This window comes from Bidens hawaiensis, unplaced genomic scaffold (genome assembly GCF_021521415.1).
Source record: "Bidens hawaiensis isolate Kalapana, Puna unplaced genomic scaffold, B.hawaiensis_p1.1 tig00005935_1, whole genome shotgun sequence".
Taxonomy (NCBI): Eukaryota; Viridiplantae; Streptophyta; class Magnoliopsida; order Asterales; family Asteraceae; genus Bidens; species Bidens hawaiensis.
In genome coordinates, this window is record NW_027491390.1 from 958,523 (window position 1) to 976,209 (window position 17,687).

At 37.8% G+C, this 17,687-nt stretch overlaps 1 pseudogene across 1 annotated transcript; it reads left to right on the forward strand.

Moving 5' to 3' along the window:
• Positions 1-2,850: 2,850 nt before the first annotated feature.
• Positions 2,851-13,470, forward strand: LOC143631085 (LEAF RUST 10 DISEASE-RESISTANCE LOCUS RECEPTOR-LIKE PROTEIN KINASE-like 1.2; annotated as a pseudogene). The gene is made up of 4 exons (XR_013153289.1): positions 2,851-3,692; positions 11,890-11,922; positions 12,055-12,282; positions 12,377-13,470. The product of XR_013153289.1 is annotated as an LEAF RUST 10 DISEASE-RESISTANCE LOCUS RECEPTOR-LIKE PROTEIN KINASE-like 1.2 (transcript).
• The last annotated feature ends 4,217 nt before the right edge of the window (positions 13,471-17,687 follow it).

Below are 17,687 nucleotides of genomic sequence, written 5' to 3' on the forward strand. Positions count from 1 at the left end.
CGGCGGTGAAGACGTTTCCTCCCCCGCAACGTTTAGGTCGAATCCAACCCGGCAATCCGACCCGGCGGAAGTGCTATACGCTCCAGACGAACTAGTTTTAGTCCGTTTCGGCCCTACTTCCGCATCAAGGTCCGGCGCCACCAGCTCAACCCACTTGGAACACCTTCTCAACCTCTCCCACACCTTTACACCGTCCCACGTCTTCACCGTCCCATACCTCCGCAGGCACTCCTGCTTCCACTCTTCGACAGTGAAATTATAAACCGCCAAATCATCACTGCCACTTGGTCTCATACGACCGGCGTTCCTGTTGAACAGATTAGTAAACAAGCCGACAAATTTTCTGATTTCGGTCCACCGACCCGAAATCATATCGGCGTTCCGCTCTGTACTCCCAACGAGCGAATAGAACGTCTCCCTAACCTTTGTCCAAAAGACCTTGCTCTTTTGGTAGTCCGCTGTAAAATGCATAAATAAATTTGTAAGTCATTTAACTTTTTTATTTAACTTTTTTATTAAAAATCATTTTTAAAAACGTTAAAACAATTACCGCAACGCCGATCCTCAGAAATGACTATCCAAGCCCGACACAGGGCTTCCTTCTCATCCGATGACCACGGAGTGGTTTTCCGTTTCGTCCTTCCAGTCGAAGCCGAACCCGACCCGTCCGTTGCAACTTGTTTTTTCCGGTGGACGCGTCTTCTTTGTCCCGCAGCTTCACCTTCTGGTTCTTGTGTCTCCGGAACTACAAAGTTAGGAGATGGTTGTATGTTGGATGGTTGAAAGCCGGATGGTTGTTGCGACCCCGAATAAAACATCGCTTGGTCCGGTGCCGACCATAAATCGTCGTAACTGTAATCTGAATCTAGGTTTGGGTACCAATTTCCAGCCATGTTTTTAAAAAAAGGTTTGGAAGATGGGGTGATTTTGGGCTTTGGGTATGGTATGTGATATTGGTATGTGATATTGGTGTTGGTTTGGGTTTGATATAGGTTTAATAGAGAGAAAAGATTGTATGTTACTGTTGTGGGTTTGTGTTGGATATAGGTTATTATATAGAGAAAAATTGTATGAAAAAATTTTTTTTTTTTTAATAAAAAACGAGCCCAAACGGCTCTATTCACGCAACCCAAGAAACCTTCACGCCATTCTCAGCCGCTAGCCCATCCGCGCCTGCCTCTTTTTCCGCGCTCGCGCCCCTCTCGCGCCTCGGTGGTGTGGCGGGGCGCGAGCGGCTGTCCTCTTGCGCCCTTTCTCACGCTCCACACCCCTCAGCCTTAAGTTAGTTTTACTCTAAACAAAGTTTATGTTATTATTCAATTTAACGGTTCATCAATATTAATTTATATAAAAATATATATACTTATCCGGTTCTTGACTTTGGTTCAACTAATCCAATTGGTCCTACGGATATACCAACAAACACGTCATCGACAACACCTTAATACGACCCCGCCGCAACGCATGGGCACTTATGCTAGTTTTTATAATATAAATGGTTCTCACAACATTTTCAATAACATTTATATAAAACATTTATGTAATAGTCCTTCACCTATAAACATAACACAAAAATAGGGTTTCATGCTTGTAATTGTAACAACATAATTATCTAATCTTATCTTGTTCAAAGCTTGTTTTTTAGTATTTGATTTTAAGGTAACACCGACAAAAATGTACTAGTAGTTTCATAATAGACCATTAAGCCATAAATTCCTCGAATTTTATAAGTTGCTGTCGAAAAACATATGTGTTTACTAATGTTCTATACAAAATTCTTCAAGTTGTGGTTGTTCTAGCATTCTTACAAGTTACAACTAAGGTAACACCTTCGATAAATAGTTGACCAAAAAACACATGTTAAATCATGTTAAATGTATTTAATACCATTTAACTCGTTTGACGTTTTCGTTTTAACTAAGTTGGTAAACGTCTTTAAAACCTTGGTTAACCAAGTTCCAACTTGATGTTGATGTTGGAAACCTAGCAATGCGAATGATGCACCATAATTATTTATGCTTCGTAATCCAAGCTTTATAAACTTAAAGGTGGATGTGATCAAATGGCAATGTGAAGTGCTAATTACGCTATCAAAAAGTTGCATTACACGCATCGCTTGTGTACTCTCACTAATATACCACCCAAAGTTTCTTTCTTCTCATTCTGTTCATCCGCCTTCCATTCCACATAACTTCAAACATAGATATCTCATTTATTTCTACTCATTTAAAACATGGTAGGTTTTATTAAAAACTCTCACAGTCTCACATGGTAAAATACAAAACGATTAATTAATAATAAATATATTATTAATAATTGCACACAATTATTTATCCTTCATTTGTGGTCTAGTAGAGACTCAAATCCAATCCCCACTTGTGTCACACTAGGTGGACTACGACAATGAAAAACTTGAGCTAAGTCTTGTGAGATTGTCAGTTTGAATCCCGAGCTCACCCAGGTTTTCGTCCTATCGTGTGTAATGTCAAAGAGTTGTCTTCCCTCGTAGTGGCACAATGACTGTTAAGTGGTGGCCGACGATATGCTATCCCACGTGAACGCCTAAGCCAAACTCTGAAGCTAGTTTGAGCCCGATTAAAAAAACATAATCTGACCATAGTATGACAACATAACTCACTAAAATTGAAGAGCGTAGTAGTTTAACACATAAGATAGTCGACGTTCCATAATAATAATAATAATAAATTATTTATCTCAATGTAGTAAGTTATGTATCCTATATTTGTAAAACCTATTATCCTACTATTCTTATATAGATTATTAGTACCAATATTGCTTTTTATAGTATTCAACACCTAAAAATATGTTATTTGTCCCATTCAGCCAATTCCAAAAATCAAATCAAAGCACACACCTTCATATCTCATCATCTTCTATCTATTATTCTTTCCACTACATCATCTACATTCAGACTTCAGATCTCATAACAACCAGAATATTATTATTATGAAAAAGCTCAACACACTTATAATCTCCTTATTCTTCTTATTCAAATACTCATCCTGTATAGATCCATGGTTCAACACCTGCATCTCCAAACACTGTGGAGATGGAGTCAACATCACCTATCCATTCTTCATCAAAGACTTACACAACTCCTCGTGCGGATACCCTGGGTTTCGTGTAACCTGCAGTAACAAGTCGTCTTCTACACTTCAAATTTCAGAAAATAACTTCATCGTTAAACAAATCGACGCCAAAACACAAAGAATCAAACTCCAATACGCAGCTATTTCGTCTAATTCGACTCAGTTCTGCCAATCGAAGCTCCGGAATCTCACGCTTGATCCATTACGCTTTGAAGTTGATCAATCCACCACTACGAAGCTCGTGTTTGTATCCAATTGTACTGATCAAGTGTCTAGGGTTTTGGATAAGTATAGAATTCGGTCATGTAATAATAATAATAATCGTACGGAGTTTGTTATGAGTGAGAGTGAATGGAATATGAGTGGTGGTGGTTGTGGAGGCGCTGGTGGAATTGGCTGACGGAGAGGTGGTGGACGGCCGGAATTATACGACGGTGGTGGAGTTAGGGTTTTGGATGAAGTGGCTTGCGCCGGAATGTGGTGAGTGTGAGCAGAGTGGTGGGCAGTGTGGGTTTAATACGACGTCGCTTAAGTTTCTTTGTTTTTGTGAGGACCGGCCGCATAAAGGGAGTTGCAAACCCGGTAAGAAGTTATGTGTATTACTAACTTGTACATTAATTTGCTTTTTAAATTGTTAAAACAAGTCCGGGGCGGTGTGTTCGGTCGTTTCAAGACGTTTCATGGTTCAGTTTACGCGGTTTAGTGATTTGGTAGACGGTTTCAAACTTTTAACTGGTCGTGTAAACTGAAATGATTTTTAACTTTTTTTATTTTTTAGATTTCTTTTTTTTATTTTAGAGTATGTAGTTATGTATATGCTTTAAATAAATAATTAATAATTGCCTCTTTTTAATATAAAGTAAAGATTTTTAAAATATTCGGTAAAATTATAGGTTTGTTGGTTTTTAAAATGTAGTTAACAGTTCGACCGAGCATGGGCGTAGCTTTACTTGGGCCAGGGGTGGCCCCGGCCTCCTCCGTTTTTACGCTCGGTAGTGTTTAGTTATCCTTTTTCGGCCGAATTTTTTTATAAATATTGTAAATTTACCCGTTTTCGACCTAAATTCATCCACTTTTTGCCTGAAAATTTTTATACATAGTGTAAATTTATCCATTTCCGATCGAAATTTTGAGCCCGACTTCCTTTTTTCCGCTTGGCAGTGTAACTATATCCTTTTTCAGCCGAAAATTTTAATACATGATATAAATTTACCCGTTTCCGACCTAAATTTTAAGCCCGCCTAGAGCTGCACAAATCGGGTACACCTTGAAAACCCGAACCGGTTCGGAACCGGTTTTTTTCAACCCGGGTAGAGAATGACACCGGTTCCAGTCAGGAACCGGTTCGGTTCCCGACCCGAACCGGTGCCCAGATATGCGAACTTTTAAGAACCGGTAGGGTATGAACCGGAACCGGTTTTTACGTAAAAACCGGTTCCGCCGGTTTTTTTTGAAATTTAAAAATTAGAGCCGTTAGGAACCGGTTCCAACGGCTATATAGCCGTTTTTGACCGTTGGAACCGGTTTTTTAACTATAAATAGGGTATTTTCTTACTAATAATAGCAAGTTTCAAAACTATCAAACACACTCCAATTCCAAAACCATAAAACACACTACAAACCAAAATTAACCTTAAACCGACCACAAATGGCATCCAATGATGACGTTGTTATGGTGATCGAAACAACAAGATGCCCCGATGTTTGGGTCCATTACGATTTGTGTCTCATGACCGACTCACATGAGTTGGCACGTTGCAAATATTGCTCGAAGTTTCTTAAAGCAGGGTCCAACTCGACATTACGAAAACATACGAATAAGTATTGTCGAGAGAAAAAAAGATTGGAAGATAAAAAAAAGGAAGTGGGAGAGTCGTCCGGCTCTACAACCCAAAAATAAGTATTCCCGGATTAAAACGACGGACTTTGTTTTTTATGTTTTAGTTGTTATGTTTAGTATCGTTTATGTGTTAATAATGTTTGTAATAGTTAGTTTTTAAATAAATAAAATGTTCGTCGTTATTAAAAAAGTAACAAAAATTAATCGAACAAATTATAATAAAACATATAGTACAATTCTTCTTCGTCGAAACAAATAATTTTACCAAAACAAATAATTAGTCGAACAAGTTACAAATAATTTTACCAAAACAAATAATTACAAGTAATGGAAACAAGTAATGGTGAAACAAGTAATGGAAACAAGTTATATATAGGTTTGGCCCAAAAACCGGTTCCAACGGCTATATTACCGTTGGAACCGGTTCCAACGGATATATTGCCTCAAAAACCGGTTCCAAAGGCTATATTACCGTTGGAACCGGTTCCAACGGCTATTTGGTGTCTAAAAACCGGTTCCAACGGCTATATTACCGTTGGAACCGGTTCCAACGGCTAGTTTGACTTTTTGTTTGACCCTTGAAAAAAAACCCGTCGGAACCGGTTTTTCCGGGTACGACCCGAACCGGTTCCAAATAATAACCGGGTAGGAACCGGGTTGGAACCGGTACTGAAATATATATAGTAGAACCGGTCCCGATTTTCGGGTACAAAAATACCCAAACCTGGTATTGTTCCAACCGGGTTGGAACTGGAACCGGTTCCGGTTCGGTTCCACCGGTTAGGTTCCGGAACCGGTTTTTTTGTGCACGTCTAAGCCCGCCCCCTCTAGTCTAGGAATTTTTTTATACATATTGAGTCCGGCCCCCTCGACATACATGTCCAAGCTTCGCCACTATGACCGAGAACTCTTGTCAGAATTAGTTAAAAGAGGCCGTGAAAATGAAAACCAGACCTTGAGTAAATACTAAATAACTAAGTATCACATAAGGGTTGGTTGACTATTAGACGGGTCAACTTTTTACACCCGAACTCAATTTACCAAAAGACAAATTCTTTTTAAAGTAGGCTATTTGTCTTGTTAGGAATTATCAATTGAGATATTAATATAAGATATAAGGAAAGTATTAACGAGTGGTGAGTGATGTCGTCATCATCATCATCATCATACTCAGTATATCCCACCAATAGCAAAGCTATGGTAGGGTCTAAGGAGGGTAAGATGTAGACAGCCTTACCTCTACCCCATGGGGATAGAGAGGCTGCTTCCAGTGAGACCCCCGGCTCGATAGTAGTTTTGCATCAAGCCTTGGACATATTACATAAGGCACATAGCACTCAATCACCGGGACGCCGGCTGATTGGTGCATGTACCCTTGTCTTTTGGCTATCAACGCCACCATATGATGCCTGATTAACCTTCCATCACTTTTAACGTTATTTTCACAAAATTAGTAAAATAACGTCAAAATTAGTGCAATTTTACTTTTGCCCACCCGAAGGTTCACACATATATACATTATATGCGCGCATCGAGTGGTGAGTGATGTGATGGGTTATATTATATATGGGTACTCTTATGTGAAGTAGTTTTATTTTAATAAAATACATTCTAAATATCTTAATCAAAGCAATGCGTTGGATTTATTTTAGGGTTAGACTAAATGTATTCCTGTTTATCTCAATTGATCATATTGAGATGTTGACACTTTAGATGTATTTTTTTTATTAAAATTTTTGACCATTTAAAAACCAAATGATCTTTAGCAAGTTATTGCCTAACGAGCGGAGTCAAGGCAAGATCTACTCGAGGTTGAACTCATAACAATATTTGTATTATTCAACTCGAGTTGGCGTTTTGGAATTTGACTTGAATCATGTGAACACCAAGTGGTTCAAGAGTAGATGTAGGTTGTACAATGAATGGCTGCTTTCTTTGGTCCATTTTGGTACAAGAATATTGCAGCTTATGGTTAAATAAACACATGATGGAGTTTTCTATTTTGACTTTGACTTAGTTGCATCTAAAGTTCCAAACTAGTGAATTGGCATAGAGATCTTCATTCTTTTAAAATCTATTTTGTTTGAAAAGTAGTTTGTGTTATGGGCTTATTGGTGCTTCTCGTAATCCATTTTAGTGAGTTTATTTTTTGGGCTCTGGACCTGGCCCATGTCTTCGTTTGAGTCTATTAGTGTGTCAGTTTGTTTTCTTAGTTATCTATTTTCAGTTATGTATTTGTACGAGTCTTTGTGTTGACCTAGTTTATAGGAGAACATGGAAATTGGTGGTAGAAGTTATGAGTTAGTGGAGTCAGTTAACTTTTGTATTGCTATTTAATAGCTTTGATGTTGAATTAATGAAGTACCAGAAATTGTGAGTCTAGTGGTATCAGAGCGCAAACACTGGGAGAGAGAGAGAGATAGAGAGAGAGAGAGAGAGATCAAAGTGAAAGACAAGAGAACTCGCTTCCATGGCTGAAGAGAAGACAGGTTTTCAAGCCCCAACGGTTCCAAAATTTGATGGTGCCTATGACCATTGGAGCATGGTGATGAAAACGTTGCTGAAATCAAAAGAGTATTGGACGGTGATTGAACCAGGGTTTAGGGAACCCGAAGAAGGAGAACAAGTCAATGCCGCTCAGCGCACACAACTAGAGTCGATGAGATTGAAAGATTTGAAGGCCAAGAATTACTTGTTTCAATCAATTGACAAGCAAATTCTAAAGATAATGACAAAAAAGGAGACTGCAAAACAGATTTGGGATGCCATGAAGAGCAAATATCAAGGGAACGCTAGGGTTAAACGGGCTCAACTGCAGAGACTACGTAAGGTGTTCGAAACACTTGAGATGAGGGAAGGAGAAGGTATCACCGAATACCTTGGTCGTGTGATGCCCAACCAACGAAATGAAGAATTTTGGAGAAGATATGACGGACGTGAAGATAGTGGAGAAGGTATTGAGGTCGCTCACTGAAAGCTATAACTTCGTTGTTTGTTCAATAGAAGAATCAAGAGACATTGACGATCTTTCGGTAGACGAATTACAAAGCTCCCTCCTCGTCCATGAACAAAAACTGTCACGAAAAACTCCCGATGATCAAGTGCAGAAAACAGAACTTGATTCATTCGGTGGACGTGGAAGAGGGAGGGGCTACTTCAACAGAGGACGGGGACGTGGCCGTGGTAGATCAAGACCGGAGTATGATAAGGCATCGGTGGAGTGTTATCGTTGCCATCAATTAGGACACTTCGCCTACGAATGTACCAAAGATGAGAAAGCAGCAAATTATGCTGAGTTTGACGAAGGAGAAGATTTATTATTAATGACACATGCTGTTGCACGTGAAGAGCAGAGATCCGGAATTTGGTTTCTCGACTCGGCATGCTCCAATCATATGACTGGAGCCCGTGAATGGTTTGTGAGGCTGGATGAGAACTTCTCTCACACCGTGAAGTTAGGAAATGACTTACGTCTTAATGTGAAAGGAATTGGTGATGTAAAGTTGGAAGTTGATGGAATGACCCAAGTTATCACTAAGGTATACTATGTTCCAGAAGTCACTGCAAGTCTTATCAGCCTTGGTCAACTACAAGAGAAGGATGTTACTATGGTCATAAAACGAGGTGAATGCAAACTCTACCATCCTCAAAAGGGTACGATTATTACTTCAAAAATGACGAAAAATAGAATGTTTCTTATGAAAGCAACCATGAAGCTAGATGTGGAGAGATGTTACAAAACAGAAAAGGAGAATCTAGAGCAACTTTGGCACAGGAGGTTGGGCCATGTGAATAACAAGAGTTTGAGGATGATGCAATTCAATCATATGGTAGACGGAATGCCCTCGATCGCCGAATCAAGCAAAGTTTGTGAAGTATAGCCTGGGAAAACATAAAAGAGAAGACATGCCAAAGAAAAGCTCATGGAGGGCCTCTCAAAGACTTGAACTTATTCACACTGATTTGTGTGGACCCATTCATCCAATCTCTCCAAGTGGGAAAAGGTATGTTATGGTTCTTATAGATGATTTTTCAAGAAAGGGTTGGGTGTACTTTCTTGAAAAGAAAAATGAAAGTTTGGAACATTTTAAGAAATTCAAGCTAATGGTTGAAAATGAAACTGAACAAAAGATAAAGTGTTTGAGGAGTGACCGTGGGGGAGAATTCACCTTGAAACAATTTCATGATTTTTGTGAGTCTCATGGGATAAAAAGGCAACTCACATCTGCATACACACCCCAACAAAATGGGGTGGCGGAACGTCGTAACCGAACCTTGATGGATATGGTTAGGTGTTTATTAATTGAGAAGAGTATGCCTAGCTATTTTTGGACTGAGGCCACTAGTTGGGCATGCCACATCTTAAATAGATGTGCTACTACTTCTCTGATTAACATTGTTTCTGAAGAGAGGTGGTCTGGGAGAAAACCCAATGTTAATTATTTAAAAAAATTTGGGTGCATTGGTTATGTAAAAATTCCCTCTCAATTAAGAACCAAGTTGGATAATAAGAGCAAAAAGTGTGTTTTCTTGGGAATTAGCAAAGAATCAAAATCTTTTCGTATGTATGATCCAAGAGACAAGAAAATCATAGTGAGCAAGGATGTTCTTTTTGAAGAAAGTGAAAGTTGGAATTGGGGGGTTGAGGTGACTGGTCAACATGACTTTATTGTCCCTAATGGTGATAGGTCAGATAATGAAGAAAGTGTGCATGAAGAGGTACAAAGTGATGGGACTAATCATACTTTACAAAATAGTCCCATCTCTCAAAATAATAATACAAGTGGCAACACAAATGAAGAGACTGAAGAAGTTGGCTGTGATATAGCCCAACCAAATACTCCACAACCCTTTGATTATCAATATAACACTACAATTCAAGGTGAAAGGGCAGAAACTTCAAGAAGAAATACCAAAGTGCCTGGGTGGATGAATGATTACGTGAGTGGGGAAGGAATGTTTGAAGATGAAGTGGACCTTGCCATGTTCAGTTCACTCGAAGACCCATCTGTGTTCGAAGAAGCTGTGAAAGAAAGAAAATGGGTGGTTGCCATGGAAACTGAAATGAAATCTATAATGGAAAATGAAACGTGGGAGCTTGTGGATCCTCCCGAAGGAGTGAAGCCTATCGGGGTAAAGTGGGTGTATAAAACCAAGTTCAATGAGAAAGGTGAAGTGGATAAACACAAGGCTAGGTTGGTGGTGAAGGGATATTCTCAAAAGAAAGGCGTTGATTACGACGAAATCTATGCTCCGGTGGCTCGTTGGGATACCGTAAGAAGTATCTTAGCATTGGCAGCACAAAAAGGTTGGGTGATCTATCAGTTAGATGTTAAATGTGCCTTTCTAAATGGTGAATTGAAGGAAACTGTTTACGTACAACAGCCACAAGGTTTCGTGAAGAAAGGGGAAGAACACAAGGTGTGCAAACTGAAAAGAGCTCTATATGGTTTGAAACAAGCACCCCGGGCTTGGTTCAATCGCATAGAAAGTTATTTTTTGAAGGCCGGATTCACTAAAAGTCAGTATGACCACACACTTTTCATCAAGAAGATGGAAAAAGGGGTGGTAATTGTTAGTCTATACGTTGATGACTTGATTTATACGGGAAATAATGAAGCGTTGTGTGAAGAATTCAAGAATTCCATGATGAATGAGTTTGAAATGACAAACTTGGGAAAGATGAAATATTTTCTCGGGGTTGAAGTACATCAGAATAAGAATTGGATTAGTGTATGTCAACAGAAGTATGCAAAAGACATACTGAACAGGTTCAATATGTGGAACATTAACGGAGTGAAAAACCCCATTGTTCCCGGAACTAATGTGACCAAAGAAGGAGTAGGAAGGAAGGTAGATGGGTCTGAGCACAAGAGTTTGGTAGGGAGTTTAATGTATCTCACCGTCACAAGGCCTGATTTGATGTACTCAGTGAGCTTTATATCCCGGTTTATGTGTGAACCTCATGAAGAACATCTCTTGCTAGCAAAAAGGATATTAAGGTATGTGAAGGAGACTTTCAGTTTTGGTTTGTTTTATAAAGGTTCAAAGGGAGGAGGATTGCAGGTATTCACTGATAGTGACTATGCTAGAGATATTGAAGATAGAAAGAGTACATCGGGTTATGCATGCATGTTAAGTAATGCGGCAATATGTTGGAGTTCCAAGAAGCAAGACATTGTCACTCTTTCATCAACGGAGGCTGAGTATATGGCTGCAACAATCTGTGCTTGTCACTGTTTATGGTTGAAAGGTCTACTAGAAGAAATCAGTGAAGAACCAATGGGAACTATCGACATTCTGTGTGACAACAGCTCAACCATTAAACTTATAAAAAATCCTGTGATGCTTAGGAGAACTAAACACATTGACGTTCGTTATCATTATTTGAGAAATCTGGTGAATGAAGGTAAAATTCAATTGAAGTTTTGTTCCACTGTGAATCAAGTGGCAGACTTGATGACCAAACCTGTTAAGCTGGAAGTGTTTGAAAAGATGCGCAGGCTGCTGGGAGTTCAAGAAATTGAAGATTAAACTGAAGTGGGAGCCCAACTTCAGTTTAGGGAAGGATATGTTATGGGCTTATTGGTGCTTCTCGTAATCCATTTTAGTGAGTTTATTTTTTGGGCTCTGGACCTGGCCCATGTCTTCGTTTGAGTCCATTAGTGTGTCAGTTTGTTTTCTTAGTTATCTATTTTCAGTTATGTATTTGTACGAGTCTTTGTGTTGACCTAGTTTATAGGAGAACATGGAGATTGGTGGTAGAAGTTATGAGTTAGTGGAGTCAGTTAACTTTTGTATTGCTATTTAATAGCTTTGATGTTGAATTAATGAAGTACCAGAAATTGTGAGTCTATTGTATGATACCTCTTTACAGTTTGTTTGACCTTCAAAACTCAAAATCATCAAAAATCAATCGTTTGTTGTTTCGTTTTGCAGAAAAATCAAACCGTGTACTGAAAATTGTCTCAGGTAATACTGTTGCATGAAAACAATCTATCTGTCGTGTAAAGGGTGAGAAAGATTTCGCACCCTTTACACATTATTTATTCACGTGTGAATCGTTTTTCTTTCAACTGATTTTCTTTTGGAACATTCTTGTAGTTGCGGTAGGATCCGTGGTCATCATTGCACTCGCAGTCGCCATTTTCTTTATCATCCGTGCCTGCAGACGACAAGACGTTACATATGCCGATAAATCACGAGAGCTTGAAGACACGAGTGTCTACTTTGGTGTGTCAGTGTTCTCATACGCTGAACTTCAAGACGCCACTAATCATTTTGATTCTTCCAGGGAATTAGGAGATGGAGGCTTCGGGACCGTTTATTATGGTAACTATATCGTGTTTAAACTTAGTACTTAACAAATGTAGAACACTAGAAGTCTAGAACTAATTCATGTCCTGTTTAATGTTTTTTTCACTAGGTAAACTTCGTGACGGTCGAGAAGTTGCAGTTAAACGCCTTTACGAGCACAACTACAAACGCGTCCAACAATTCATGAACGAGGTAGAAATCCTCACTCGGTTACGCCATAAAAACCTCGTGTCGCTTTACGGCTGCACCTCAAGCCGTAGCCGTGAGCTGCTTCTGGTCTATGAGTACATCCCAAATGGCACGGTGGCAGACCACCTCCATGGTAACCTGGCAAAAGATAGCCCGCTGACATGGCAAACACGTATGAAAATCGCCATTGAAACCGCCAATGCGTTAGTATACCTTCACGCCTCAGAAATCATACACCGAGATGTGAAAACTAATAATATTCTTCTTGATAAAAAATTTTGTGTCAAAGTAGCGGATTTCGGTTTATCAAGGTTGTTACCAAATGATGTGACACATGTCTCGACCGCACCTCAAGGCACCCCGGGTTATGTGGACCCGGAGTATTATCAGTGTTATCAGTTAACAGATAAAAGTGATGTCTACAGTTTTGGAGTTGTTTTAATCGAGTTGATTTCATCAAAACAGGCTCTCGACATTAGTAGGTCTAGGGACGAGATTGTTCTTGCTAACATGGCTATAAGCATGATACAAAGATGTGCTCTTGATGAGCTCATCGACCCGTTTCTGGCATCTGACCAGGATACCGAGAAAATGATCCAACAGGTAGCAGAATTGGCGTTTCGGTGTTTGCAGTTCGACTCAGAAACGAGGCCTGCAATGAATGAGGTGTTAGACGTCTTAAAGGCGGTTCGAGTGGAGGAGAGTGATGATGATGTTGGAGAATTGACTGTTAGAGAGTCGAAGCTGCCTCTGCCTACGCCAGAAAACGAAGGTGCAGAGTTGTTGAAAGGACGGATTACAGCGTCGCCGGTCTCGGTGGCGGCTAAATGGTATAGTACTAGCAGTGGATCAATCACACCAAATGCCAGTGTAAGTAATTGAAGGATAAATGATGACAATATAATTTTGAAAATGTAAATTATTCATTGTGTATTAATTTTTATAAGCAAATTCACATACTTTAGAACAAAAAAAATCTCATAAGCTCTTTGCAGCAATTTAACAATTTATGTTACTGATCCAATGATATGAATGTTTCCTTGGATGTAACAAAGCTTTTGAATAAAAAGGGAAAGTGATTATATCACATAAAAATTTGATGTTTTGATCTGTTAGTGTTAACAGTTCTGGTCTCCTGAGTCCTGAGAGCGAGTGAGCTAAAGGTCTAAACTCGATAACGTTGCTACTGTTTTAATGTGGCTTGTAATTGCTGATAGTGTTGCTATGTTTCATGTGAATGAGTGAATCTATAAGTCTACATAGAGGTGGGCAAACCTAACCAGAGCCGGCTTAGCCGGGTGGTTTGGTCAACAAAAGTCAAGAACCGGGCCGGGTAGGAACAGGTTCCGGGTATGGTCGGGTTTTGATGAGTTCTTATCAGGTTTTGTTCGGGTCAAGTCCGGGTTTTGACCGGGTAGAGACGGAACCAGTTCTAGCATCGGAACTTGGTATTTTGCCCACCTCCAAGTCCGCATATAACAATATTAATAACAAAATAATCAGATTATCAATGTTACCAACTACTCATAGCATTAAAGTCTAAAAACAAAAATGAACATACTATTTTTAGTTTATCTTGATGCGAAAACAATCGATGAGATGGAGCTAAGTCATACAATCGAGTTCCTTGTAAAATTTATGTATTTGTGTATATTGATGAAGATTTCAGGTTTTGCTTCCTTCAACAGCTGATAAGGATGTGTTTGCAAAGTAGTAAAATACAATTTGGGTAAAATGAAAGAACTATGCAAGTACTTGGCTATCCCAATATCAAATGTTTCATGATATAATAGTGTTTAATTGTTCATAAGAAATGCTTTATAAATTAAAAATCCAAAAATATGACATTGGGCTTTGCCTTTTGCTTGTTTCATTCTGAGTTTTTGGCCCATTTGATGAACAAAATTCGAACTATATCCCACTTTAATTTGTTACCTATAAGTCTAAGTCATAACCAAATACTTTAATTTGTTACCTATAAGTCATAACCAAATCGAGTCCATGCCAAAAACTGATTAATCAAAACTGATCGACTAACATTTTCTTATTAATGGAAATTTTGTTTATGGTTTGGTTAAAACAAAGCGAAATTTGACTTTTAGTATGCACATCAGAACATTAGGTTGACATGAACGTTGTTAGAATTTTATACCTATTTCGGTTATGAAGAAAGTTGCGGGTCAAGGTGATTCGACTCTTTGTTCCTAACAAGAATTCTAACCACATTTCGATTTAAGACAAAATTTAAGGTCTTCTATATATGTTACAGTTGTTACTATACCATTAAAAACATAAATATAAGTCTCTTTTGGATGGATTTTGAAGTTTCCATGTTTTAGGTAAATGGGACCTAATCCTTGAGCCATGCTACATTAGCATTCACTAATGCTTGATTTTACATGATTATGGTGCCAACAAAGGTTCAATTGAAAAGAACAAAACTGAAGATGCTAACTTAGTACGTAAAGCATGCGCGAGAAACATGTTTTTACATCCGCTCATCGATCAACATATAAACAATCCCAAATCAGCAATTGACTCATCATCCGAACTTAGAACATTAACACATAAATAAATACACATTTAAGAAGAGCTAAACACCCAATAAACAGTTGATAGTAAATTCACAATATATCATACTAACAAATGATACGAAAATTAAACAGATATGTTAAAACCTATTCAGGGTTATGTTTAACTACTGTGTCATACATTCATACTAGTTAAACTAAACACAATATCTATGCAGTTATCACAAAAAAAAACATCGTCTACCGATTCAAGTCATCAATACTAAACTCACATTCTCGTTTTTTCTTCTATTCCCAACAGTACCTTGGCTTTTTGCTCCTTTGCGGCTCGTAATTTCTTCGTGCTCCTGCCTCAACAACATAATCAGAGTTTTGAGGGTCGGTTTTGATAACTATCTCCGCGCAACAGTTGTTACACTTGAAATAAAACCTAAAAACCTGTATCATACCAAGATACTTCTCACCAGTGACGTTTTCTTTTCGAGAATTGAATTTTGTACCTTTGTAAATATAGCCGCCGCAAGTGCCACACCTGATGCTCATAGGGAGCATCATTCGAACCTTAACCTGTTTTTGTTGTTGGCTCTTCTTAAACCTTCGAGGAACTTTAGCGGGATCAAAATCGGGTGGGTAGTACTTATTCACCACCTTTCTCTCCGACATTACTAAAACCTTAATTCGATACCCTAATACGATGATGATATGAAGCCTATATAGATTATGGAAATCGTGTGTAGTTTTTGTGGATAATGATATGGAATTATGGATCACTAATGTAGGTATTTATATATAGAATAACAAGCTTGTTCAACAAGTAAATACTACTAAGTCTATACTCTATAACCGACTTGGTTTTAAACTTTAATAGCATGGGACTATTTTTAGGTTACACTAATTACATTTTCTTTCAAAATGAATAATCATGTACTCTTTAAACAAAACGTGAAAAAAGATTGGGGTCATACGAACCCGACACCATAAGGATAGACGTAGTGACGGACCCAGGAAACTTTTTCATGGGGTGCGAAAAGCTTTTAAGAATCAATTATTACAACATAATATTTTTTTAATCAAATTAAGGCCGGGTCATGTTAAAAAAATAATAATAAACAAAGCACCACGTATAATATTTATAAAATCGCATTCCGTAACACGGTGCATCAATTAATATGTACTACTACTATAAATTGTTAAAGCAAATAAAGTTGTTGAGTAAAATGGAAAATATTTATATGAATAACAAAAATAACAAACCAAGCCGTAAGAACATTCTCAATCCACTCTCCATTCTTCATCTCTATAATTACACTAAAACATCATTTTTTCTATTTCATTTTCAATTAAATAATATTCTCCCCGTCTCATTATAAGTGTCTATAATTTCTTTTTTATTTGTCTCATTACAAGTGTCTACTTTTAAAATTTATTAGCTAATTTTCAAGTTTATCTTTAAACACACACAACTAACATTAATAAATAATATTGATGGACCCACTTATCAATGTCATTATTGACATTTGGTAAGAGAAAAAAAAGTAATCATTCAGTTCACCTTAAGCTTTGTGTTTTTCAAACCTAGACACTTATAATGAGACGGAGGTAGGGGGTACTTTTTTTTATACTTTTATCATTAAATTTTCTTTCTACTTCAATCATAATCACTCAAAAATATTAAAAAATTATAGAGGTGAACAGTCTGTTTTTCTAAATTTAACCATGAACAATAATATTTTTTTCTCTCTTCCTCTTACAACCACTTTTAACCATCTCTAAAAAATAGAGAACCTCTCACGTAGTTTGGAGAACGGGACATTTTCACTTAGATTGAATAAACTTATGTAAAATAAACATAATTAAACAAACTTAAATTTCCTTATATATTTGATAATTAAATAAGTGTAGATGAGTAGGTGACTAGGTATTATAATTGAAAGACGCAATAAAATGTTGCTTTGTAGACTAGTCTAAGGAAGCCACAAAGTAACAATAAAATATTATATATTAAACGTATACTTCTTCAATCTTCATCTTTTTCATAGTAGAGGTTGTTATCTTCATCCTCTGCTGCTTCTGGCCGGAAGAGTGGTCAAACTCTTATAAGCTTTTTTTCCTTTTTTTTCAATTGTTTCAAATGTTTAAGAGGGGCAATTGCAAAATTTTACGTGGGCGCTCGAGATTTTTACGTATGAATAACACTAAACCGTAGTAGACGCCTATTAGCATACACCGTACACCATTCTTCTTCACGGAGTTACCTTAAGAACCATATAACAAAGTTGATGACAATGAAATCCAGCATTATTGGACCCTCTATTCACATTACATAAATCCAAAATCTAAGTTATGTTATCTTCTTTATGTTATTATGATTTTACTATTTTCTGTAATTTAAAATACATAACTTATGACTACATAAATTGAAATAAAGCAACCACGATCACATCCGTCAATGTATGCCCCTTGTATGACGTCACCAACATCTTTAGCAATTAAATGACAAGAAAATAAAGACAACTGTCACACTCAATGTTAGGAATAATATCACGTGTTTATGAGCTGTCTCTCTCGTGTGTCATAGGCGTGCCCTGAATTATTTTATTTATAGGTCTGCCATGACAGCTGTCATTCCTTCTAGAAAACCCTAATCAATGATACATAATCATAAAATCATATTACAATAGATTCTAAGCGTAAAACAGG